This window comes from Schistocerca americana, chromosome 7 (genome assembly GCF_021461395.2).
Source record: "Schistocerca americana isolate TAMUIC-IGC-003095 chromosome 7, iqSchAmer2.1, whole genome shotgun sequence".
NCBI lineage: Eukaryota > Metazoa > Arthropoda > Insecta > Orthoptera > Acrididae > Schistocerca > Schistocerca americana.
Genome location: NC_060125.1, coordinates 435,191,243 through 435,217,951, shown reverse-complemented (window position 1 = coordinate 435,217,951; position 26,709 = coordinate 435,191,243).

The window sequence follows — 26,709 nt, the reverse complement described above, 5'->3', positions numbered from 1 at the left end:
TATGCGTGCTGTATGAATATTTTAAGATAGGAGAACTCTGAGAAAGGAATGAGTAAGTTTGGAATCTTGAAAACAGGATGCGATAATACGATTGTTTAACCAATGGCTTCCCAATATACGCTAATATTTTAATATTGATGATATATGTATTTTTTGTTCTTTATAGCTGAGTATGTAAAGTGCTGTCTGTGGATTTCGTCAGTATATTGATTCCCTTCAAGGTGAAAGAAGAATTGTGGTTTGTGTAATTTACGTGGCCCTGAAATATTATTGTGGTAGTCAAATACGAGCAGTTTTTCAGCTAATGGAGAATGGAACAGAAATATGGATTCTTTCTGTAGTCTTGATTGATGTTGAGCCAAAGCCTAAAAAATTATTCTGCGTTAATACTTGTCCTAGAAAAGCGACGTTTATGTGTTTTGCTGATGCTGTGAGCATTACAGCTTACTGTTTTCGCTGGTGCGGGATGCACTGCAGCCTATATGATTTGTACTGAGGAAATTTCCCTCTTGAAGGTAGAGGAAGATTAAATACTTTTGATTATGGGACCGAAGGAATGCTTGTTTTAGGGTAATAAGGATGAAGCAAAACATTTGTCATTTAAACTACAGGAGGATTCGGATTTTTTGTGTCTGTTGTAAGTTCAATATGTTAAGATGAAACTGTTTTACAGAATAGAGGAGACCACAATTTTGCCATTCATGAGAAATGAATCCAGAATAACCACCACAGGCGAAATAACTGATTTGGAAGCGAAAGGTAACTTAAAGAAGGAACGAAGTGGGTAAGAAGATGTAATAGAAACTGTAAAAAAAAAAAAAAAAAAAAAATTAACCTTCTCAGAGTCATCTGCGTGATTAACTCTTGTGATAACGTAATTTTAGATGAAATTGTCTTACTGTTGTATGTATAAACATATGAGTATGATAAACGTATAATTGCGAGTCTCATATCAGGTGTGTCAACTGGTATAAATGTTTTGGCGCGTAAATAACCATTGTTCTTTTTACTGTGTATGTTTAAGGAAAGTTTCTACATATTTATCATGTGACAAGATATATGCGGCGAGCGTCAGGAAGAGGACGAATTAGAACAATGTTGTAGTAGTGTAAACACTTTGTTGAAGTAGCATTGAAGTAGCTTGTTGGATTAACTAGTAGTGGATAGAAGTTGAATTTTGAGTAATACATGTTTATGGATAGTTAGTTTGTAGTATAGACAACAGGTGTGCATGTGTGTGTGTGTGTGTGTGTGTGTGTGTAAAGAACATGTGAACCCTATGCTGTCCTGACCTATACTTCGACAAGGCATAATCCTATTCATTTTAGTGAATTAATAAGTAGCATTTGATTTTTTAAAACGCAAGTGAACCACATTAGTGATGTGGATTTAGATATTATATTGTCAGTTCATTTAAATTTAATTTTGATACTGTCAAGTCATTTCACTTTTATTTTTTTTATATTGTCAAGTCATTTAACTTTTATTTTTATATTGTCGATTCATGTAACTTTTTTATTTAAAAAAAATTAAGTCTCACTTTTGTTCTTAAAAATTGTGAAATTAAGTGGTATTATGTATGACATTTTGTAATCACATAACTATGATGAACAATTTCTGTGAATGCAGTTGAGAACGTGAAAGCGAACCGGCTAAACTCTTACGTGACAGCGGGAGCAGCGAGGAGGAGGACTATTTGTAAACAGGCGGGTTTCCCAGCAGGACACGCTGTCAACCAGGCCACTTCGGAAGCGCGGTCGACAACAAAAGAAGGGTACGCGGCAAACACTTTCCCTTCCACCCGGAGCTAATGGCCGGCCGCACCAGTGCGACCCTCTATGGAGGCGATGACCTGAGATGGCTGAGTGGTCCACCACGCGGAAATCCATCTGCTGGCAACGCACCACACGCACGCGACCGTGACGAGACGGCCGCGGTGAAACGACAAAAGACAGGGGATAAAGGAGCGTGGAGCCTTTTTGACAGGTACTGTCCAGAGAAACTTGCAGACGTGAACGACGCCTATCGACATTTCTTGACTGATGCCTACTGCCAAGCGACAGTAAATCATGGTTCGATGTTCTCTGGTCGCTAAGGGTGGCACAAAGAAGAGCTATTAAGTGTCATCCTTGCCCAGGAATATCAAACCGGCGAGCCAATTGAGGATAACTCAAGAATGTTACAACACAAGGGGCGTGGAGCCTTTTGACACGTACTGTCCAGAGAAATTGGCAGACTTCAACGACGCCTATCAACATTTCCTGACGGATGCCCACTGTCAAGTGACAGTAAATCATGGTTCGATGTTCTCTGGTCGCTAAGGGTGGCACAAAGAAGAGCCATTAAGTGTCATCCTTGCCCAGGAATATCAAACCAGCGAGCCAATTGAGGATAACTCAAGAATGTAACAACACAAGGGGCGTGGAGCCTTTTGACACATACTGTCCAGAGAAACTGGCAGACTTCAATGACACCTATCAACATTTCCTGGCGGATGCCCACTGTCAAGCGACAGTAAATCATAGTTCGATGTTCGCTGGTAGCTAAGGGTGGGACAAAGAAGAGCCATTAAGTGTCATCCTTGCCCAGGAATATCAACCTGGCGTGTCAAACGAGTATACCGCACAAATTTGACAACACAAACATGGAACCAAATCGAGACGTACGTGACACGGGCCAGCAAGAGAAACTTCATGAGAGGGCAGAGACGGCGGGATTGCACGCAACAGATGGACAAAAATCCCTACTGACAGCTGCGGCGACGAACCCTCCCCCCACCTCCCCTTATATTGTGCCTCAGAACAGTGGAAGTACTGAATGTGTCAGTGAACAGTGATTATACGGTTCATAGTTAAATGCATATACGTGTGTTTCTGTCACAGAAACTTTGACTCGTGTGTTTTGCAGGGGTTCGATTTATTGGTGTTTATTAGACTGACTCTTGTATTTTGCAGGCGTTCTATTTATTGTTTTTTTTTTTACTTTGACTCTTGTATTTTGCAGGTGTTTTATTTATTGGTGTTTTTTTTTAAACGTTGACTATTGTACTTTCAGAGCTGTTTTATTGATCAATGTTTGTTCTTGTGTGATGTATTAGATTTGTGATATTTTGTTTCGTAAATTCATTCCTGTGGCATTGGTTCGTTTATCAGTCAGATAGCTATTCATTCTCAATGGACTGTGATCGATTAGCCTTTGCATTGGGCATATTTATAGTGAAAACCCCATAAGGGTAACAATCACATAATTGATTGTATTCTCATTGGACTGTGATCGGTTAGCCTTTGCATGGGGCATATTTATAGTGAAAATCCCATAAGGGTAACAATTACATAATTAATTGTAGTTTCAGTATAACGACACAGTGATCATTGTTTGCAAATTAACTGAAAGATAGTAGAGTGATTAAATTAGTGCCACAAAGTTATTTTAATTCTACAAATTATTAGTTTGATAAGATATAGAATTTTTTTGCGATTACCACTTTGTAAAACATGTTTTTTTCACTTATCATTTATTTTTTTGCTTTTGCGGATTGTTCATTGTAATGTTCTGATTTTTAATACTGATGTTATTTTCATATTTTTTTAAATTGCTGTGGCACCTTTGCTATTTTCATAAATTTTACTTGTTAATAAACAGTCATAAATTCCCCTGTGATCAGTTGGCTCTTGCAATGAGCAAATACTGGTGAACCCCATAAGGGTAACAACCAGAAATTGTTTTCATATTAATGACACAGGGACCATTGTTTTTACTTGCTGACCGAATTAGGTCTACACTATCTTTTAAATAGGTGTCACAGATTGTTTTTTTTTCTCTTTGAAATTGGTAGATTCTAAAGATGTGTTGAAATTATTGTGTTTTAGCAAGTAGCTGGTGACCTTTTGCCTTTTCTTTACATTTTTGGTTTAAGTAGGGTGTGAGAAGCCTGCTTGGGAATGTCCTAGCAGGGCCAGAAAATTCCCTGCACAGTCTTTTCCCGGAGCGTTGGGGTTATGAAAGGTCTCTGTTGGATTCCTTTCATGTTTAATTTCTTAAATATGTTGTCATTTACGGCATAAATTCCTCTTCTAAATTTACTATGATGTTTCTATCTGGGAGGAGACCGAGCAGTGAAACCTGTTACTTTTACACATAAACATGAACGATCTGTCACACTACTACACTCTAAAACACAGTTTATATGTAATTCATGTCTCACAGTCTCATACGGAACCTACATCCGCTTTCTTTTATATAATGTATATGATAGGATACTGTCATCCCCCTTCCCTTCTGTGTGAGAGGAAGAATGAGCAAATGCATTTCTAGTTGCATGCTGGATGGTAGCAGACAAGCCTGTCTTCTAGAGAACAGTAGGACCAACGTCGGAACAGGTAGCTACGCTTTGTAAAAGCGAAGAGGTTTCTATCCTTAGTACGGTCCTGTCCGTCCCTTGTCATGTTGGTATAGGAAGCTGCCTCTCTGGTCACTTCCGTTTTGTGTAGGGAAGCACCCTTGGTAGGAGCCCAGGTCAGTCTGTCTGCGGCGAGCGTCTGAAGTGGTAAGATCTCCGGCTAAGCGCGTGTCTGCTAAGTCCGTAGGACAATGGATTTCTTAAGTTCAGCCTAACTGAAAATTTAATCACCCTTATTTCAGGTTTAGCTCTGAAATATCTAATGTTATCTTAAATTGCAACGCAGTGTGATTCGAGTGTACAGTTCAGAATATATTCCGGTAGTTGGTTTGTTACTACTTTGTGAGTAAAGTGGAACCACATGTTGATCAGTAACTCTAACTAGCATCATCAATCTTCAATGCGAATGTGCATGAGATTATAACGTCTCGTCTTGGCAATATTTTTCAATATAACAACTTTTCTTTATGTTGAACCCACGTGGGGTGGACTTTGTGAGATCAGTACCACGTGCTTATACAATTGTTTGACCCATCAGGTTAATAGTACGACGATAGTAACCAGTTCGAAGTTTTTCTTTTGTTAAATTGGTCTTCGAGCTAATTTATTTTAATTATCACAATTATTGTGGAGTTACACTCTTTGTGTAAACCAAGTTGACCACGTGAAGCATGTGGTGTAATCATCAAAGTGGCTCTCAGCTATTCTTTTCGGGAAGATTTCACAGAGAGTTAGTATGAATTTAGTATACCAGTGTGTGGTAATTACATGACGGACAGGATTGCACTACGAACGTAACTTCTTTGGGGAAAATTGAATCGGTTGGTTGTGGTTAATTTCCTCTTGCATATGTTTCAACGTTCTTCGTGTGTTATTTTATGAATGCAGTGTTGTATGCAGTCTCCCAATCTTGGCTCCATATTAGATGTGTTCCGTAATAAAACATTTTCACAGTCCTAAATAAGGCACCAGCTTAGTTATGACTAACGTTTAATATGCTGAAATTTCAATGATCAATGTTAAAATAAATTTCCAAATATAAACTGATTTATTTCTTTTTATTTAAATTCTCTTATATATATATATATATATATATATATATATATATATATATATATATATATATATATATATACTCCTGGAAATTGAAATAAGAACACCGTGAATTCATTGTCCCAGGAAGGGGAAACTTTATTGACACATTCCTGGGGTCAGATACGTCACATGATCACACTGACAGAACCACAGGCACATAGACACAGGCAACAGAGCATGCACAATGTCGGCACTAGTACAGTGTATATCCACCTTTCGCAGCAATGCAGGCTGCTATTCTCCCATGGAGACGATCGTAGAGATGCTGGATGTAGTCCTGTGGAACGGCTTGCCATGCCATTTCCACCTGGCGCCTCAGTTGGACCAGCGTTCGTGCTGGACATGCAGACCGCGTGAGACGACGCTTCATCCAGTCCCAAACATGCTCAATGGGGGACAGATCCGGAGATCTTGCTGGCCAGGGTAGTTGACTTACACCTTCTAGAGCACGTTGGGTGGCACGGGATACATGCGGACGTGCATTGTCCTGTTGGAACAGCAAGTTCCCTTGCCGGTCTAGGAATGGTAGAACGATGGGTTCGATGACGGTTTGGATGTACCGTGCACTATTCAGTGTCCCCTCGACGATCACCAGTGGTGTACGGCCAGTGTAGGAGATCGCTCCCCACACCATGATGCCGGGTGTTGGCCCCGTGTGCCTCGGTCGTATGCAGTCCTGATTGTGGCGCTCACCTGCACGGCGCCAAACACGCATACGACCCTCATTGGCACCAAGGCAGAAGCGACTCTCATCGCAGAAGACGACACGTCTTCATTCGTCCCTCCATTCACGCCTGTCGTGACACCACTGGAGGCGGGCTGCACGATGTTGGGGCGTGAGCGGAAAACGGCCTAACGGTGTGCGGGACCGTAGCCCAGCTTCATGGAGACGGTTGCGAATGGTTGCCCCAGGAGCAACAGTGTCCCTAATTTGCTGGGAAGTGGCGGTGCGGTCCCCTACAGCACTGCGTAGGATCCTACGGTCTTGGCGTGCATCCGTGCGTCGCTGCGGTCCGGTCCCAGGTCGACGGGCACGTGCACCTTCCGCCGACCACTGGCGACAACATCGATGTACTGTGGAGACCTCACGCCCCACGTGTTGAGCAATTCGGCGGTACGTCCACCCGGCCTCCCGCATGCCCACTATACGCCCTCGCTCAAAGTCCGTCAACTGCACATACGGTTCACGTCCACGCTGTCGCGGCATGCTACCAGTGTTAAAGACTGCGATGGAGCTCCGTATGCCACGGCAAACTGGCTGACACTGACGGCGGCGGTGCACAAATGCTGCGCAGCTAGCGCCATTCGACGGCCAACACCGCGGTTCCTGGTGTGTCCGCTGTGCCGTGCGTGTGATCATTGCTTGTACAGCCCTCTCGCAGTGTCCGGAGCAAGTATGGTGGGTCTGACACACCGGTGTCAATGTGTTCTTTTTTCCATTTCCAGGAGTATATATATATATATATATATATATATATATATATATATATATATATATATATCACCGGTTGTCGTATGACTATTACAAGATTATAATTGACGTTAGTGTGGTTCGGAATTTGGTAAGCTAGACTGGATACCTGGTGAAACAGTTGCTCAGTAATGCAAGGTTAACTTCCCCAGACAGCTCACAGGTTTTAACCCGCTTTTATTGTCTATCAGCACCGCTTTCATAGCAAATTAAAGCAACAACGTTACAAGCTGCAGGTCTGAAATGTCACGTGCATAAATGTGCTTTTCTTGCAGGCTGAAATTCAGTACTTCAGCCACTTTCTTAACAGCCAAGGTGTTCCCTTCACTCACATTTGCTGGCCATCCGGGATTTCTCTGCACCGCGGAATGCGGGGGAGTTGCAGCCAGTTCCCGGCAGTTCAAATCGCGGCTCCGTTATGTCTTTTGCACCAGAAGAATGAGCCTTTTCTTTGGACCAAAAATTATCAGCATCCATTTCAGGAAGACAAACATGCCTTGTTGACTGACAGATTCCTGGTTTATTTCGATCCTCATAAGCCCCTGATTTTGGCAGGGGACACAGCTTCGTATGGGATCGAAGCTGTGCTCTTGCAAAGACTTGGCTCACAGGCGCAGTCGATTGCTTTCGCCTCCAATTCATTCAACAGGACACAATGTAACCATTACGAAATCGAGAAGGAAGCGCTCTCTGTCATCTACGGCGTGACAAAAGTTGCAGGTAGTAAATGAAATGATCGTATGACATTGTCGGCCGGGAGGCCACATCCGGGGGAGTTCGGCCTCCATATTGCAAGTTCTTTTTAGTTGACGCCACTTCGGTGACTTGCGAGTCAATGATGATGAAAATGATGATGAATGACACAACACACAATCCCCTGGCGGGAGTCTAACCCGGGCTCCCTGCGTGGTAAACTGTAACGCTACCGCTACGCCATGGAGGCGGACGTTTCACCTAGTGACGGATCATAAGCCACTTCACTCTTCGTTTCATTTGCCCAAACGGTTCAGAAGCTGCATCGTTGGACTTTGTTGCTGCCACAGTATCAGTACGAAATACTGTACCGGCCCACATGGAAGAATGCAAATACTGACACCCTTTCACAATCGAGTCCCTGTGGGACCTGATCCTGAATTCGATGCTACCGCCGCATCGTGTTGTCAGATCGATGTGCCGGACACTGAACTTCTACAGATATTTCCACTGCACTGTAGGAAAATTACTCAGGCCACGGAAGCAGACCCTTACTTGAACCTTTTATTGCACTAGATCCGAACTGCTTGGCCTCGTTCAGTGAACAACATTCAGAATTCGTTTGTGTGCCGATATTTTGCTCGTCGGCATAGCCTCTCCGTGCAACACGGCGTGATTTTATTACAAAACGACTCTGGACATTCACGTGTGGTTATCCCTAAAGTGTCGCAAGAAGATGTGTTGCGAAAGCTCCACCAAAGACATTTGGGAATTGTATGCACAGAACAGCTACCGCGTCGGCACTGTACTTGGCCGGACATGGACGCTCGCACTGAGCAGATGACATCACAGTGTCGTGCTTCTGCTGAAAATCTATCGGCCTAGCCGCAAACGTTTTCAACTTGGCCATATTCTCACTCGACGTAGCGGCGAGTGAATATTGACTTTGCTGGTCCCTTTTGGGACACTCGTTGGGTTATTATTCTGGACTGTTAGTGTGGTGTCATCGCCAGTCACCACACTTGCTAGGTGGTAGCCTTTAAATCGGCCGCGGTCCGTTAGTATACGTCGGACCCGCGTGTCGCCAATATCAGTGATTGCAGACCGAGCGCCGCCACACGGCAGGTCTAGAAACACTTCCTAGCACTCGCCCCAGTTGTACAGCCGACTTTGCTAGCGATGGTTCACTGACAAATTACGCTCTCATTTGCCGAGACGATAGTGAGCATAGCCTTCAGCTACGTCATTTGCTACGACCTAGCAAGGCGCCATTATCGTTTGCTATTTATCTTGTGATGCATGTACCGTCAGACCGATGTTCACCAATTATGGATTAAAATTAAGTATTCCAGAAGCTACGTACCTGCGTGAGCTTAAACGCGTGCCTTTCGGCTTCCTCTCATAGTGGCTTGGCTGTCTTGCCAAGTCACAACAGTTAGCATATATCCGTTTGCAGTGCCAGAGAACTCACTACTAGTACATTGCGTTGTACCATTCAGGCTTTGCCATTTATTTTGTTGCTTGGAACGTTTGCCTTAAATGTTGGTTACAGACGAAGGACTACAATTGTTTACGGCTCAAGACTTCGAATAGTTTTGTACAGTTAGTGGTATCGATCGCCTTAGCAGTGCTCCGTTTCATCCCCAGTCGAATGGAGAAGTTGAACTACACTCACGCTCATAAATAAAAAGAATAATTGCAGAATGTGGTGCCAAACAACGTGGCACTACACAAAACTGGCTATAATAGCATAGGCACATAGGGAAAACACACGACACTGATCTGTAAGTCCACGGTATTGGTGATAAGTTGAGAAAACCGTCCCGAAACGCATGTGCTTCAAAACGCCACTGTTTCCTGCGCATGTACCCCGACATCAGTATGAGATATGATCACCATGCACACGTACACAGGCCGCACAACGGGTTGGCATACACTGGACCAGGTGGTCAGGCAGCTGCTGGGGTATAGCCTCCCATTCTTGCACCAGTGCCTGTCGGAGCTCCTGAAGTGTCGTAGGGGTTGAAGACGTGCAGCGATACGTCGACCGAGAGCATCCCAGACGTACTCGGTGGGATTTAGATCTGGAGAACAGGCAGGCCACTCCATTCGCGTGATATCTTCTCTTTCAAGGTACCCCTCCACGATGGCAGCTCGGTGGAGCCGTGCATTATTATCCATCAGGAGGAAGGTGGGACCCACTGCACCCCTGAAAGGCGGACATACTGGTGCAAAATGTCGTCCCGATACACCTGACCTGTTACAATTCCTCTGTCAAAGACATGCGGGGGTGTACGTTAAGTAATCACAGTACCACCCTTTACCACCAAACCACGACCTTCATACCGGTCTCTTTGATGGACATTAAGGGGTTGCTCTCTGGTTCCTGGTTCGGGCCAGATGAAAAACGGGCGAGAATCACTGTTCATACTATACCTAGACTCGTCCGTGAACATAACCTGGGACCACTGTTCCAATGACCATGTACGTGTGTACGTGTACGTCTGTGTGTTCTTGACACCAGGCTTTACGGGCTCTCCTGTGGCCAGGGGTCAGTGGAATGCACCTTGCAGGACTCTGGGCCAGTAAACCATGTCTGTTCGGTCGTCTGTAGACTTGTGTCTGGAGACAACTGTTCCAGTGGCTGCGGTAAGGTCCTGAGCAAGGCTACCTGCATTATACCGTGGCCGTCTGCGGGTACTGATGGTGAGATATTGGTCTTCTTATGGTGCTGCACAGTGTGGACGTCCCGTACTGTAGCGTCTGGACACGTTACCTGTCTGCTGGAATCGTTGCCATAATCTTGAGATCACACTTTGTGGCACACGGAGGGTCCGTGCTACAACCTGCTGTGTTTGACCAGCCTCCGGTAGCCCTAGTATTCTGCCCCTTATAACGTCATCAATATGTGTTCTTTGAGCCATTTTCAACACACAGTCACCATTGGAACGTCTGAAAACTTCTGCACACTTACTCGCTGCACCGTACTCTGACGTACAGCAACACACCTCTGCGTATGTGGACTGCTGCCAGCGCCACCGGGCGACTACCGCAGGTCAAATGCACCGCATGGTCATACCCCGAGGTGGTTTAAACCCGCAAACTGCCCACCAGAGCGTTGTTTCACCATGTATCAGCATTATCCCAAATTTATGAGCATGAGTGTATTTGTACATACGTTCAAGCACGAGGTGAACAAGCTACGTGCCTCCCACACACGGGAGCAAGCGCTGCTGCCTTCCACTGCAACGTACCGCTCCCAACCCCGCGAAGATCCGTCGCCGGCGGATCCTCTACACCAGGTCTGGCCAGAAATTCTGCACGCGTGCGGTGCTCCTGCACATGTGCAGCCGTCAGCGTTCATGTAGTCCATGTTTCTACCCACAGATGTCGCTTTATCCACTTGCTGGGATACTCTGTACCGGCGCATTCTAGCGCTCTTTCCGCAGCTTGCAAGCCAACCAATGGGAAGGTATTTCGCGTATAAAACATTTAAAATACTGTCGCAGTCTACTCATTGAGACGTCTACTTTTATGTTAACAGTTTAACCCAGTAAGACAAGCAGTACAGTTAACAACTGTGGGTTTTTATTGAGGCAGCTTGACTGACGGTGCGTAAATACGAGTAATGTTTTTGATCTAGTATTTAAGAAAGAGAGGACTTAGCGACTTCCAACGAACCTTATTCATGATTTTAAATATCATTAAACTAATGCAAGGTTTCCTATAACTAATTCTCGGTCCCCTCAGTTACACCCACATAATTTCTGTCTCACTGACCTCTGAACAGAATGATAACCGCAGACTTCTCGATGATCACCTGTTATTTCAATACCATTATTGCTATATCTTTCATCAGCTCCGTCTGAAATCTGCATAATTACCGACAATTAGATGAATGTTACGTTTTATCGACTTCAGCTGAGCGTAGCCCTTCACACATAAAAAAAACCCTAAATGTAAGTATACACTGGAACAATCGGTTTAATGACCAACTTTCCTGATAATAATGTAACATGGAGCAGAATGAGGCACTAATGCACAGTTAGTAAACAATAATTTTTAATTATGAAAGGAATAAATCTAAACACGTATATCACTGGTCATGAGAAATGATAATCAAGTTGATGTGTCTCATCCATTTTCTTAAGGACATTTAATTTTGCTTGCCGTTCTTTACTCTTGAGTGCACTACACTCGCCTTTGTGATACGTATTGACGTGTCTTTCAATTGAAAACTTACGCTGGCCGCCTATTATTCGGCGGCATAGCAAACACTGTGAGTGTTCACCAACGGCTGTTGTTGTTGTTGTGGTCTTCAGTCCTGAGACTGGTTTGATGCAGGTCTCCATGCTACCCTATGCTGTGCAAGCTTCTTCATCTCCCAGTACTTACTGCAACCCACATCCTTCTGGATCTGCTTAGTGTATTCATCTCTTGGTCTCCCTCTACGATTTTTACCCTCCAATGCTAAATTTGTGATCCCTTGATGCCTCAGAACATGTCCTACTAACCGGTCCCTTCTTTTTGTCAAGTTGTGCCACATACTCCTCTTCTCCCCAATTCTGTTCAATACTTCATCATTAGTTATGTGATCTACCCATCTAATCTTCAGCATTCTTCTGTAGCACCTCATTTCGAAAGCTTCTATTCTCTTCTTGTCCAAACTATTTATCGTCCATGTTTCACTTCCATACATGGCTACACTCCACACAAACACTTTCAGAAACGACTTCCTGACACTTAAATCTATACTCGATGTTAACAAATTTTTCTTCTTTAGTAACGCTTTCTTTGCCATTGCCAGTCTACATTTTATATCTTCTCTACTTCGACCATCATCACTTATTTTGCTCCCCAAATAGCAAAACTCCTTTACTATTTTAAGCGTCTCATTTCCTAATCAAATTCCCTCAGCATCACCCGACGTAATTCGACTACATTCCATTATCCTCGTTTTGCTTTTGTTGATGTTCATCTTACATCCTCCTTTCAAGACACTGTCCATTCCGTTCAACTGCTCTTCCAAGTCCTTTGCTGTCTCTGATAGAATAACAATGTCATCGGCGAACCTCAAAGTTTTTATTTCTTCTCCATGGCTTTTAATACCTACTCCGAATTTTCCTTTGTTTCCTTTACTGCTTGCTCAATATACAGATTGAATAACATCGCGGAGAGGCTACAACCCTGTCTCACTCCCTTCCCAACCACTGCTTCCCTTTCATGCCCCTCGATTCTTAGAACTGCAATCTGGTTTCTGTACAAATTGTAAATAGCCTTTCGCTCCCTGTATTTTACCCCTGCCACCTTTAAAATTTGAAAGGGAGTATTCCAGTCAACATTGTCAAAAGCTTTCTCTAAGTCTACAAATGCTAGAAACGTAGGTTTGCCTTTCCTTAATCTTTCTTCTAAGATAAGTCGTAAGGTCTGTATTGCCTCACGTGTTCCAATATTTCTACGGAATCCAAACTGATCATCCCCGAGGTCGGCTTCTATCAGTTTTTCCATTCGTCTGTAGAGAATTCGCGTTAGTATTTTGCAGCTGTGACTTATTAAACTGATAGTTCGGTAATTTTCACATCTGTCAACACCTGCTTTCTTTGGGATTGGAATTATATTCTTCTTGAAGTCTGAGGGTACTTCGCCTGTCTCATACATCTTGCTCACCAGATGGTAGAGTTTTGTCAGGACTGGCTCTCCTAAGGCCATCAGTAGTTCTAATGGACTGTTTTCTACTCCTGGTGCCTTGTTTCGACTCAGGTCTTTCAGTGCTCTGTCAAACTCTTCACGCAGTATCGTATCTTCCATTTGATCTTCATCTACCTCCTCTTCCATTTCCATAATATTGTCCTGAAGTACATCGCCTTTGCATAGACCCTCTATATACTCCTTACACCTTTCTGCTTTCCCTTCTTTTCTTAGAACTGGGTTTCCATCTGAGCTCTTGATAGTCATACAAGTGGTTCTCTTTTCTCCAAAGGTCTCTTTAATTTTCCTGTAGGCAGTATCTATCTTACCCCTAGTGAGATAAGCCTCTACATCCTTACATTTGTCCTCTAGCCCTACCTGCTTAGCCATTTTGCACTTCCTGTCGATCTCATTTTTGGGACGTCTGTATCTCTTTTTGCCTGCTTCATTTACTGCATTTTTATATTTTCTCCATTCATCAATTAAGTTCAATATTTCTTCTGTTACCCAAGGAGTCCTACTAGTCCTCGTCTTTTTACCTACTTGATCCTCTGCTGCCTTCACTACTTCATCCCTCAGAGCTACCCATTCTTCTTCTACTGTACTTCTTTTTCGCCCATTCCTGTCAATTGTTCCCTTGTGCTCTCCCTGAAACTCTGTACAACCTCTGGGTCTTTCAGTTTATCCAGATCCCGTCTCCTACGGCTACAAAAAAGAATTGCAGTTCCCAGTCATTTTTAAACGACTGAGAACATAGATCTCCCGTCCTTTGCTTTTTCACAGTACCTGCTATTTCTCGGTACTTCTCTGTTAAGGTTACGGTAACCAGGGGTAAACGAGACTGGGTATGCTGCGCTCTTGCTTGTACCACATAAACAGGGAAGTGGAACCGCCGCCGTTCATTTAGGACACATATCTAATAGCAGATGACGCTGTCGCACACGTGCGCACATGTGCAACACTTCCGCTCGTCTGCACACTGTGCAGCGTTTGGCCGGCCCTGTTCTACACGGACGGCGCCACCGCCCCTTGCTCCAGTTGCTGCATCCACCTCAAGGCACGGCGTCTCCCACGCTCCCCAAGTATCGCTATGCGCCTAATAATTCTATTCTTTTCCGAATTTTTGGTGGCACCAGGCGCAGGGAGATAGGAACTAATTTTCGGAATTTGGGCGCTTGCCTGTATTTAATTCAAGGTTCCGGTGGGTTGCTGCATCACCACAAGAACCAGGTTCTTGCTTGTCGCTTGCGATATTCTCCCTCATGTTTTCTATCCCCAGCTCCGCCTCCTCCCGCGAGCTTGCTGCCAGCGCGGCAGCCCCCAAGGGGCCTATTTGGCATCGACTGCGAAACCGGTGGAGCTGGACCCATCGCCTTCGTCGCCGCAGCGGCTCAACTTTCCGGCGCCCGCTATGGGCCTGTCTTCGACGTCAGCACCGCCGCCATCGCCGCTCTCTACGTTTTTTGTGGGACTGTCTCAGGAAGGGGGAGAGGGTGGGCGCTTTTTCGGGAGTTTTCTACCGACGTTCCCCTCGGAGAGGATGTGGAAACGCGCCCGGCGGCTCGGCATCGGTCCAAGTTGCGGCTCTCGCGCCTCACGCCACCCAGCTTCCTGCCTCCACTTCCATCCTGCCGCTACATCTACATCTACATCCATACTCCACAAGCCACCTGACGGTGTGTGGCGGAGGGTACCTTGAGTATCTCTATCAGTTCTCCCTTCTATTCCAGTCTCGTATTGTTCGTTGAAAGAAGGATTGTCGGTATGCTTCTGTGTGGGCTCTAATCTCTCTGATTTTATCCTCATGGTCTCTTCGCGAGATATACGTAGGAGAGAGCAATATACTGCTTGACTCTTCGGTGAAGGTATGTTCTCGAAACTTCAACAAAAACCCGTACCGAGCTACTGAGCGTCTCTCCTGCAGAGTCTTCCACTGGAGTTTATGTATCATCTCCGTAACGCTTTCGCGATTACTAAATGATCCTGTAACGAAGCGCGCTGCTCTCCGTTTGATCTTATCTCTTCTATCAACCCTACCTGGTACGGATCCCAAACTGCTGAGCAGTAGTCAAGCAGTGGACGAACAAGCGTACTCTAACCTACTTCCTTTGTTTTCGGAGCATTTCCTTAGGATTCTTCCAATGAATCTCAGTCTGGCATCTGCTTTACCAACGATTAACTTTATATGGTCATTCAATTTCAAATCACTCCTAATGCGTACTCCCAGATAATTTATGGAATTAACTGCTTCCAGTTGCTGACCTGCTATTTTGTAGCTAAATGATAAGGGATCTATCTTTCTATGTATTCGCAGCACATTACACTTATCTACATTGAGATTCAATTGCCATTCCCTGCACCACGCGTCAATCCGCTGCATATCCTCCTGCATTTCAGTACAATTTTCCATTGTTACAACCTCTCGATATACCACAGCATCATCCGCAAAAAGCCTCAGTGAACTTCCGACGTCATCCACAAGCTCATTTATGTGTATTGTGAATAGCAACGGTCCCCTGAGGCACACCTGAAATCACTCTTACTCCAGAAGACTTCTCTCCATTGAGAATGACATGCTGCGTTCTGTTATCTAGGAACTCTTCAATCCAATCACACAATTGGTCTGATAGTCCATATGCTCTTACTTTCATCTACATCTACATTCTACATTCATACTCCGCAAGCCACCCAACGGTGTGTGGCGGAGGGCACTTTACGTGCCACTGTCATTACCTCCCTTTCCTGTTCCAGCCGCGTGTGGTTCGCGGGAAGAACGACTGTCTGAAAGCCTCCGTGCGCGCTCTCATCTCTCTAATTTTACATTCGTGATCTCCTCGGGAGGTATAAGTAGGGGGAAGCAATATATTCGATACCTCATCCAGAAACGCACCCTCGCGAAATCTGGCGAGCAAGCTACACCGCTATGCAGAGCGCCTCTCCTGCAGAGTCTGCCACTTGAGTTTGTTAAACATCTCCGCAACGCTATCACGGTTACCAAATAACCCTGTGACGAAACGCGCCGCTCTTCTTTGGATCTTCTCTATCTCCTCCGTCAACCCGATCTGGTACGGATCCAACACTGATGAGCAATACTCAAGTATAGGTCGAACGAGTGCTCTGTAAGCCACCTCCTTTGTTGATGGACTACATTTTCTAAGGACTCTCCCAATGAATCTCAACCTGGCACCCGCCTTACCAACAATTAATTTTATAAGATCATTCCACTTCAAATCGTTCCGCACCCATACTCCCAGATATTTTACAGAAGTAACTGCTACCAGTGTCTGTTCCGCTATCATATAATCATACAATAAAGGATCCTTCTTTCTATGTATTTGCAATACATTACATTTGTCTATGTTAAGGGTCAGTTGCCACTCGCTGCACCAAGTGCCTATCCGCTGCAGATCTTCCTGCATTTCGCTACAATTTTCTAATGCTGCAACTTCTCTGTATACTACAGAATCATCCGCGAAAAGCCGCATGGAACTTCCGACACTATCTACTAGGTCATTTATATATATTGTGAAAAGCAATGGTCCCATAACACTCCCCTGTGGCACGCCAGAGGTTACTTTATCGTCTGTAGACGTCTCTCCATTGATAACAACATGCTGTGTTCTGTTTGCTAAAAACTCTTCAATGCAGCCACACAGCTGGTCTGATATTCCGTAGGCTCTTACTTTGTTTATCAGGCGGCAGTGCGGAACTGTATCGAACGCCTTCCGGAAGTCAAGAAAAATAGCATCTACCTGGGAGCCTGTATCTAATATTTTCTGGGTCTCATGAACAAATAAAGCGAGTTGGGTCTCACATGATCGCTGTTTCCGGAATCCATGTTGATTCCTACATAGTAGATTCTGGGTTTCCAAAAACGACATGATACTCGTGCAAAAAACATGTTCTAAAATTCTACAACAGATCGACGTCAGAGATATAGGTCTATAGTTTTGCGCATCTGCTCGACGACCCTTCTTGAAGACTGGGACTACCTGTGCCCTTTTCCAATCATTTGGAACCTTCCGTTCCTATAGAGACTTGCGGTACACGGCTGTTAGAAGGGGGGGGGGGGGGGGGCAAGTTCTTTCGCGTACTCTGTGTAGAATCGAATTGGTATCCCGTCAGGTCCAGTGGACTTTCCTCTATTGAGTGATTCCAGTTGCTTTTCTATTCCTTGGACACTTATTTCGATGTCAGCCATTCTTTCGTTTGTGCGAGGATTTAGAGAAGGAACTACAGTGCGGTCTTCCTCTGTGAAACAGCTTTGGAAAAAGGTGTTTAGTATTTCAGCTTTACGCGTGTCATCCTCTGTTTCAATGCCATCATCATCCCGGAGTGTCTGGATATGCTGTTTCGAGCTACTTACTGATTTAACGTAAGACCAGAACTTCCTAGGATATTCTGTCAAGTCGGTACATAGAATTTTACTTTCGAATTCACTGAACGCTTCACGCATAGCCCTCCTTACGCTAACTGAGAGGTTTTGGCTGCGTTTAAACTTGGAGTGAAGCTCTCTTTGCTTTCGCAGTAGTTTCCTAACTTTGTTGTTGTACCACGGTGGGTTTTTCCCGTACCTCACAGTTTTACTCGGCACGTACCTGTCTAAAACGCATTTTACGATTGCCTTGAACTTTTTCCATAAACACTCAACATTGTCAGTGTCGGATCAGAAATTTTCGTTTTGGTCTGTTAGGTAGTCTGAAATCTGCCTTCTATTACTCTTGCTAAACAGATAAACCTTCCTCCCTTTTTTTATATTCCTATTAACTTCCATATTCAGGGATGCTGCAACGGCCTTATGATCACTGATTCCCTGTTGTGCACATACAGAGTCGAAAAGTTCGGGTCTGTTTGTTATCAGTAGGTCCAAGATGTTATCTCCACGAGCCGGTTCTCTGTTTAATTGCTCGAGGTAATTTTCGGTTAGTGCACTCAGTATAATGTCACTCAATGCTCTGTCCCTACCACCCGTCCTAAACATCTGAGTGTCCCAGTCTATATCTGGTAAATTGAAATCTCCACCTTGCCGCTTTTGTACGATGGGTCCTTACACGACAACGCCTTTTTCTGTAGGTGAGGGGGAAAACGAGCTGTCGTAAATCGTAAAGCATCGACTCCACACGAGCACAGTGCCGCTAAATGGCATCAAGAAGGCGTTCATCCGCGCGCCGATGCAAAGAGCGGGCAGCGCCACACCTCCAAGAAGATAGAGTTCAGCGTACCCTGTCGACGCTGGCTTAACCAACCGCCCATCGCTTGTCGGGCCCAATTCGGTAGTAGACTTCGAGAGCATCAGTACTGAGTAATAGGAAGACAGCCTGCATTCTCCCAGTAGTTGAACTTAAATATCCGAGTGTTCATTGGAAGGCAGTTTGTAACAACGTAAGTTTAACCGTCCACACTGCTGAAGAGGCATCCACATGGTATAAACTGGTAAACGATGTTATACCCACTAATGAAAGGTTGTATAGAATAGGCTTATGTGACAGTGATAAATGCGTCCGCTGTGGTCTGGTCGACACCTTACGCCATCGCTTCACTTGTGGCGGTCATCTCATTAACTGGAAATGGGAGCAGAGGCTGGGCCTGATTACCCGCAGCAGCCCAGCCAGCCACTGCACCGACAGCCTGCTATGGCCGGACATGAAACATTTTCCCGCTACCAAGAACAACACCGTGATGTGGCTGTTAGGACAGTTTGTGACATATATCATCATCCACAATAGTGAAGATAATCTCATTAGCTTCGAGGCTTACATGAGAGCGGTACGTTGGAAGATGAAACGTTACCCAAATTTCAGGAAGATGTTTGCTAACATGCTAGACATAATTTTTGGAAAACAAGACGTAGGGTAATTCTCGATGCCGGTAACGACACAAATCACATGCAAGAATATGTAGCGAACAAAATACACAACGAATAAGGGGTTACACCTGTTCCTAGGACTGCTCCCGACGTCTCAATTGTGTTATTAACTTCATTATGACTTTTTCATTCATTTATGTCTCCTGTGCATGTGTTGTTATCCGTTTGTATGCTCCAAATGACTTTGAGCTTGGACGGTTATGAATCAAATGACAGAACTGCCAATCTGGTTCAGACAGTCAATTATATATACACTCCTGGAAATAGAAATAAGAACACCGTGAATTCATTGTCCCAGGATGGGGAAACTTTATTGACACATTCCTGGGGTCAGATACATCACATGATCACACTGACAGAACCACAGGCACATAGACACAGGCAACAGAGCATGCACAATGTCGGCACTAGTACAGTGTATATCCACCTTTCGCAGCAATGCAGGCTGCTATTCTCCCATGGAGACGATCGTAGAGATGCTGGATGTAGTCCTGTGGAACGGCTTGCCATGCCATTTCCACCTGGCGCCTCAGTTGGACCAGCGTTCGTGCTGGACGTGCAGACCGCGTGAGACGACCCTTCATCCAGTCCCAAACATGCTCAATGGGGGACAGATCCGGAGATCTTGCTGGCCAGGGTAGTTGACTTACACCTTCTAGAGCACGTTGGGTGGCACGGGATACATGCGGACGTGCATTGTCCTGTTGGAACAGCAAGTTCCCTTGCCGGTCTAGGAATGGTAGAACGATGGGTTCGATGACGGTTTGGATGTACCGTGCACTATTCAGTGTCGCCTCGACGATCACCAGTGGTGTACGGCCAGTGTAGGAGATCGCTCCCCACACCATGATGCCGGGTGTTGGCCCTGTGTGCCTCGGTCGTATGCAGTCCTGATTGTGGCGCTCACCTGCACGGCGCCAAATACGCATACGGCCCTCATTGGCACCAAGGCAGAAGCGACTCTCATCGCAGAAGACGACACGTCTTCATTCGTCCCTCCATTCACGCCTGTCGTGACACCACTGGAGGCGGGCTGCACGATGTTGGGGCGTGAGCGGAAAACGGCCTAACGGTGTGCGGGACCGTAGCCCAGCTTCATGGAGACGGTTGCGAATGGTTGCCCCAGGAGCAACAGTGTCCCTAATTTGCTGGGAAGTGGCGGTGCGGTCCCCTACAGCACTGCGTAGGATCCTACGGTCTTGGCGTGCATCCGTGCGTCGCTGCGGTCCGGTCCCAGGTCGACGGGCACGTGCACCTTCCGCCGACCACTGGCGACAACATCGATGTACTGTGGAGACCTCACGCCCCACGTGTTGAGCAATTCGGCGGTACGTCCACCCGGCCTCCCGCATGCCCACTATACGCCCTCGCTCAAAGTCCGTCAACTGCACATACGGTTCACGTCCACGCTGTCGCGGCATGCTACCAGTGTTAAAGACTGCGATGGAGCTCCGTATGCCACGGCAAACTGGCTGACACTGACGGCGGCGGTGCACAAATGCTGCGCAGCTAGCGCCATTCGACGGCCAACACCGCGGTTCCTGGTGTGTCCGCTGTGCCGTGCGTGTGATCATTGCTTGTACAGCCCTCTCGCAGTGTCCGGAGCAAGTATGGTGGGTCTGACACACCGGTGTCAATGTGTTCTTTTTTCCATTTCCAGGAGTGTATGTATGAGTTTTGGTTCTATGTCTCTGTCTGGACTGAAGAGGCTATTGTCAGTTTACTATTTTAGTTCTATTTTGTAAGCTTACAAATGGCACTATATTGAAATGTGTTCTTCAGTCTATTGTAGGTTACAACTCGTGTTGAAACAGTTCCAGCACTTCATTATTTTGGTTTTGTGCTTATGTACATATATGGTTGTTTTAATAAAGGAAAAAAAAGTAGTAATACGGAGTAAATATAACTGCATGTAGGAGGCACAGGAAGAGCACAAGCTACGTCATAACGAAACGTCAAGTTAAGTTTCTTCCCTTTTTAAAATGTTCTATTGCTTTGAAAGTATTACGTACAGATCACTTTGGATTCCGGCAACCGGCAATTGCTACTTCTCGCCTTCCTTGTTTGCAACGGTGTTGACTCCCACAGTAGCCAGCACAACAGAAGTATCTCGTGAAGGCTTATGCACTCCACTGCCCTTGAATCTCATCTATAGTATAACTCCTTTCGCTCTACTGAAAATTCATATTCTTCTGTTGAGCAGTTAGTAAAGAAAAACCACTTCAGAATCTGCAGTTCAAGAAGTACACACGAAAACGAGTTGACAGTTTGCAAACTGAATCGTAACTTTTCTTTTGCCACTGTACATCAACTTGTTACAGCGAGTGGACAAGAGATAGGGAAGGCTTTTAAAAGATTAAAAGTAGGGAAGGGGAGAAGTATAAATTAAATTACAGTTAGCGAACGCTTAATCCCAGAGAAACGATTCTGGAAAATATGCGCACATAAATACAAATTAGTGTCAGTGGCATCGCAGTTGGAATCTGGTTTTGCAGGCCAGAGCGGATCGGGTTGTGGAAAGGGGCCAAGGAGGTCGTTACTGTTAGTTATACAAGAACAAACATAACTTTATTGCTCAAAGCAATAGCAGTTTTCTCTTAAAACAACAAATATCAATTCACGGCTGAGGGCTCAAGTAAGTTCTCCAGGATAAGTCTAAATGATAGCTTTTATAACACCAGGATTTACAATAACGGCTGAAGGCCTTACTTAAGTAAAATTACAATATCTTCTCGGCTGAAGGCCGGAATAATATTTCAGATTAGCTAAGAAAATTCTTTAAAAGCCAACCATTTACAAATTCCAGCTAAATTCCTTATTGAAGAAAATTCAAGTTAATTCTTCGTCTCAACGCCCAATAAAATAATTTTCTTTGCATAATAAAAGACAGGCTTTAAAGGTAACCTTTTACGCAATACAACAGGAAAACGTCTTAAGAAAACTTCAAGTATCTTGTCGACTGAACGCCCAAACAATTACTCAAGAATAATTAAAGTCAACCTTAAGATAAACATTTACAGAACCCGGTTGAAGGCCGTTTCAAGAATTCAAGATAATTCAAGAGAAACCTTGCAGACAAGTATTTACATGTTAAAGCCACACCTTATGAAACAAACGAGGATAAGGGCCTAAATCCAGAGCAACTAGAATCTTAAATGAAACAATGCTCAAGGCCTAAATTAAAGTTGTTATGAAGTTCAGCTGAAGGCCATATTCTAAACATAAAATAGACAATATTAATACACACCTGAAGGCCTCGCACAGCACCTGCAACCAAATACAATGACAAGCAACAAACAGTGGTGCTCAGAAGTGTTCCAAGGGTCGGCCTGGGGAGGAAACTCTAACAACAGTTTAGGTGAGACGCGCAGCCAAGCGTAACACTAACGAATCGGGTGGCAACACGATCTAGGGACAGCTGAAGAACCAACCAACAACTAATCATTTTCCTCTATTGCAACCGACCAACTGCCTACTCCAGTACATAGACAGCATTTATCTGCTCAGTGGAAATCACAGAAGCTACACACGGTTTCACGTAAACACACTTGCACAAGTACTCGAACAATCATAAAAGCAATCACTGTGGAACAACAAGGACGAATCACTTCGACACACAAAGTTTCCACAAGCGGTCGGCGACCAAATACACGTCGTCCGATGAGGCGATAGACCGAACGACCAACCCAGGTCGTTCCTACTCAAGTCACGTGTGTCGGGAATGCTCGGGCGAGTCTTGGCTGTCCGAATCTGACTGCAGCTCCAACCCGACTCAACTCGATGCCCGTTCGGAATTCGGAGACACGGCGACCCGGGCACACTGGCTCGCACCCAGCCATGCAGAGGTAACTCTTGCCCATCAGCGACGACATCTCTGCACCTGGAAGGAACCGACCCATGTCCGGCAAGATGACCAATTGGCGAGGCCCTGAAACGGTCAAAAGACCAAATGCACGTCGCCCGGTGAGACGACGAGCGACCAACCAACGGTCGTTCCCGCTCCAGCCTCCTTCCATCGGACAGAGCATGTGTGTCGCAAGCGGTCGGCGAGTACTGGCTGCCCGCACCCCACTGGCGCTCTGTCCCCAACTGCTGCTCCGACTGAACTCCCTTGACGTCCATGAGACAACCGACCCGGAACCAACAGCGGTCGCTTCAGAGATAGTACGACAGTGCACTTATCGATAAGCACTGCTGCTGCCACTCACGGGCAAGCAAACCAGCTACTTAGTGACGCCAGTAATTTGAATAACAGAAAACGAGGCGACAGAACCACAAAAACAAGATGACGAGCAATAAACGGTATGACCGCGAGCCGCGCAAGGCTCAGTAATAATACAACTGAAATGACCATATGAACTCTGGGTAAAAGTAAGGTGTGTATCTCTACGAATCTCCGCTGTCCTGCCCGTTACTCTAGAGAGATCGCCGGCCGAAGTGGCCGTGCGGTTAAAGGCGCTGCAGTCTGGAACCGCAAGACCGCTACGGTCGCAGGTTCGAATCCTGCCTCGGGCATGGATGTTTGTGATGTCCTTAGGTTAGTTAGGTTTAACTAGTTCTAAGTTCTAGGGGACTAATGACCTCAGCAGTTGAGTCCCATAGTGCTCAGAGCCATTTGAACCATTTGAACCTTAGGTTAGTTAGGTCTAACTAGTTATAAGTTCTAGGGGACTAATGACCTCAGAAGTTGAATCCCATAGTGCTCAGAGCCATTTTTCTAGAGAGATCACTTGGTGTATTCTAATCATAATACATCTTAAGTCGCATCAGATCTGTCTGAAAAGGTTGAAACCTTCCCGTCTCCTCTATATCTCTTTTGTTACGCAATCTTCCCTTTTACAATAACCTATGAAACCTTCCCTTAGGATTTCTACTTATTGCTTAGTAATAACAGATGAAATCTTCCCTTTGAAATTAATTCTCTCTCTCAATCTTCGCATACAAATTTAAATGCTGCTTATTAAAAGTTAATTTCTCATTATTTCGATGAAACATAGAATGTGTCGTCGTCGTGGCCCTCAGTCGTTACCTGCAATAACCCAAAACTGTTCCTTACCTTTTTTTTACTGTTCCTGGATCGCCATCTGACTGCTACATCGAACTGCGACATCAATATAATTACTCTGTTTTACTATACTCTATTAGCTGCTGGTGGGCTGTGACGTTATTCTTGAATAGCTAAGCTGACGTTATTCTTTAATTATTTGACTGACGTTACGTAATTCAAAGTTAAACTTTTTCTTGACAACAACAAAATTTTGAAAAGTTTTACGTTGATGGTTTTTGGGATGGATTATAATCAGTAATGCAATATTGCTGGCAAAAATTAATGAAATGATTTTACAAACGTTCAAATGGGACTTACTGTTGTGTTGGCAGAAGAGCCAACACTGTGTTAACATCGCTAGCAAAGTCGGCTGTACAACTGGGGCGAGTGCTAGGAAGTCTCACTAGACTAGAAATGCTGTGTGGCGGCGCTCGGTCTGCAATCACTGATAGTGGCGACACGTGGGTCTGACGTATACTAACGGACCGTGGCCGATTTAAAGGATACCACCTAGCAAGTGTGGTGTCTGGCGGTGACACCACACTTACTTTTTACAATAATCTTACAACTAGCATTGCGCGAACATACCTTTAGTAGTCTTGACTTTCTCAAAAAAATAATTCAATAATATTAGTTCCTCTTATGATAATAGTTAGCTGATGTCTCTGTACATCCGTTTATAATCTCTTGTAAATCATAGCTATTGGCTGGCAGGCACACCGCTCCTCTCAACCTATCGCTTCAGACCTGCTACCGACTCGCTTGCTACTGACTTTCTACGATCGCTAAAGTGCAGTCTCTCCTGCCAACAATGCTTTCTGGTGCAGACAATCCATGCTACCATTACAGAATGTATCAATGCGCGGTCTTTGGCGCTCTTTTCTTAAAATGTATCCATACGCTGTCTCTCCTGCCATTTTTAAAATTATATCAATGTGCAGTCTCTCTTGCCAACAATACTTTGGTGCAGACATTCCCTGCTACCACAATTATTTCCAACGTGACAAATATTAATTATTCCTACTTAATCCTATTAATAAAATATAAACATCTTTCATAAATTGTGGTTTGGCAACAGACAATAGAAATATACACGTCTTACAAGGCGGAGTCTAAAATATATGTATATCTGTGTGAAAAGAAAAGACTATGTAAAGGGCCTTGTGACATCGTTGACTGGGAGAACCCAAGTTGCAGGTGCATGGGTTCTCTCCTCCCCATATAATGGTTCATATTCTCTGGGGACCTCAGGCAACTGACGTATAAATAAGAAAATTTTTTAGTGAACACCGCATATTATTGTTACTGCTCGCATTGTTCAACCAATACTTTATTTTAATTGATGAATAACTCTATGAAAGTATTCCACATTGCATTATTGAGTGGAAGGATACAAAAAAATGTTATGTTGATTCGTCTGTTTCCAAGACTAGCAATTATACGGATGACAAAAGTAGCTTAACTTAAAGGTCGGAGCAGTTCAGTAATATGATTACGTTCCAGTTAGTTTTCATCATTATATACATTTGGAGCATTATAACCTGGTTATTGACTCTTGGTCCTGTGCTACAACAGTTGTTGGTATGTCTCGTCTGTGGTACAGAACTGAATACAGTGTGATTTCTCGAAATTAATAAAGAGTCAGTTTTCAGTGAACCACTCAATAACTCTTTGAAAAACGTCATTAACAATTACTGAAGGTACGTATAACAAGCGATCTATACATTAAATAGTAATGATAAAGCCTTGACATTTGCACGCATCTCACGGCGTGGATATTATATCTCTTGCCTCCCCTTGTGTTAACATACAGCAGTCCATTTAGTTGCGTGGTTGTAATGTAGCGTGTGACTAACTGTTTCGTTCACATTTCGTTTGAAGGAAGGAAGAAATGAAGATCGGTTTTAACGTGCCGTTGAGATAGAGGTCATTAGGGACGGTGCACAAGCTCTCACTGTGTCAACTATGAGGAAGGATATCGGCTGTGCCCTTTCAGAACCATCCCGGCATTTGCCTAGAGCGATTTAGGGAAATCGACGGAAATCCCGATCGCGATGGCCGGACGCGTGTTTGAGCTGTCGCCCTCCCGAATGCCAGTCCAGTGAATTCGTTTGGTATCGATTAGGCGCTCACTCGTGCAGGCATTTCTTATGTCTCTGCTGACCACTTGTTTTAACACCGTTGCAGCAGGAAGAGGGCGATACACTATTGGTAGCAATCGTACGAGTAGACGCAAGCCGGAGGTGCACTCGTATTTTATATAAAAATTTTATCGATGTAGTGATGCCTCATTATAGCATTTGGTTTTGACTACATTAGTTCAGACATAACCTAAACCTTAATGATACTTATGTCACAAATGTATCCAGAAAGCAGAAACGAAATGTAGAAAGCAGAATGTAGATCTGGAAACATTGCAAAGTCGGGTTTGTAGAACGAGAGGAATCATT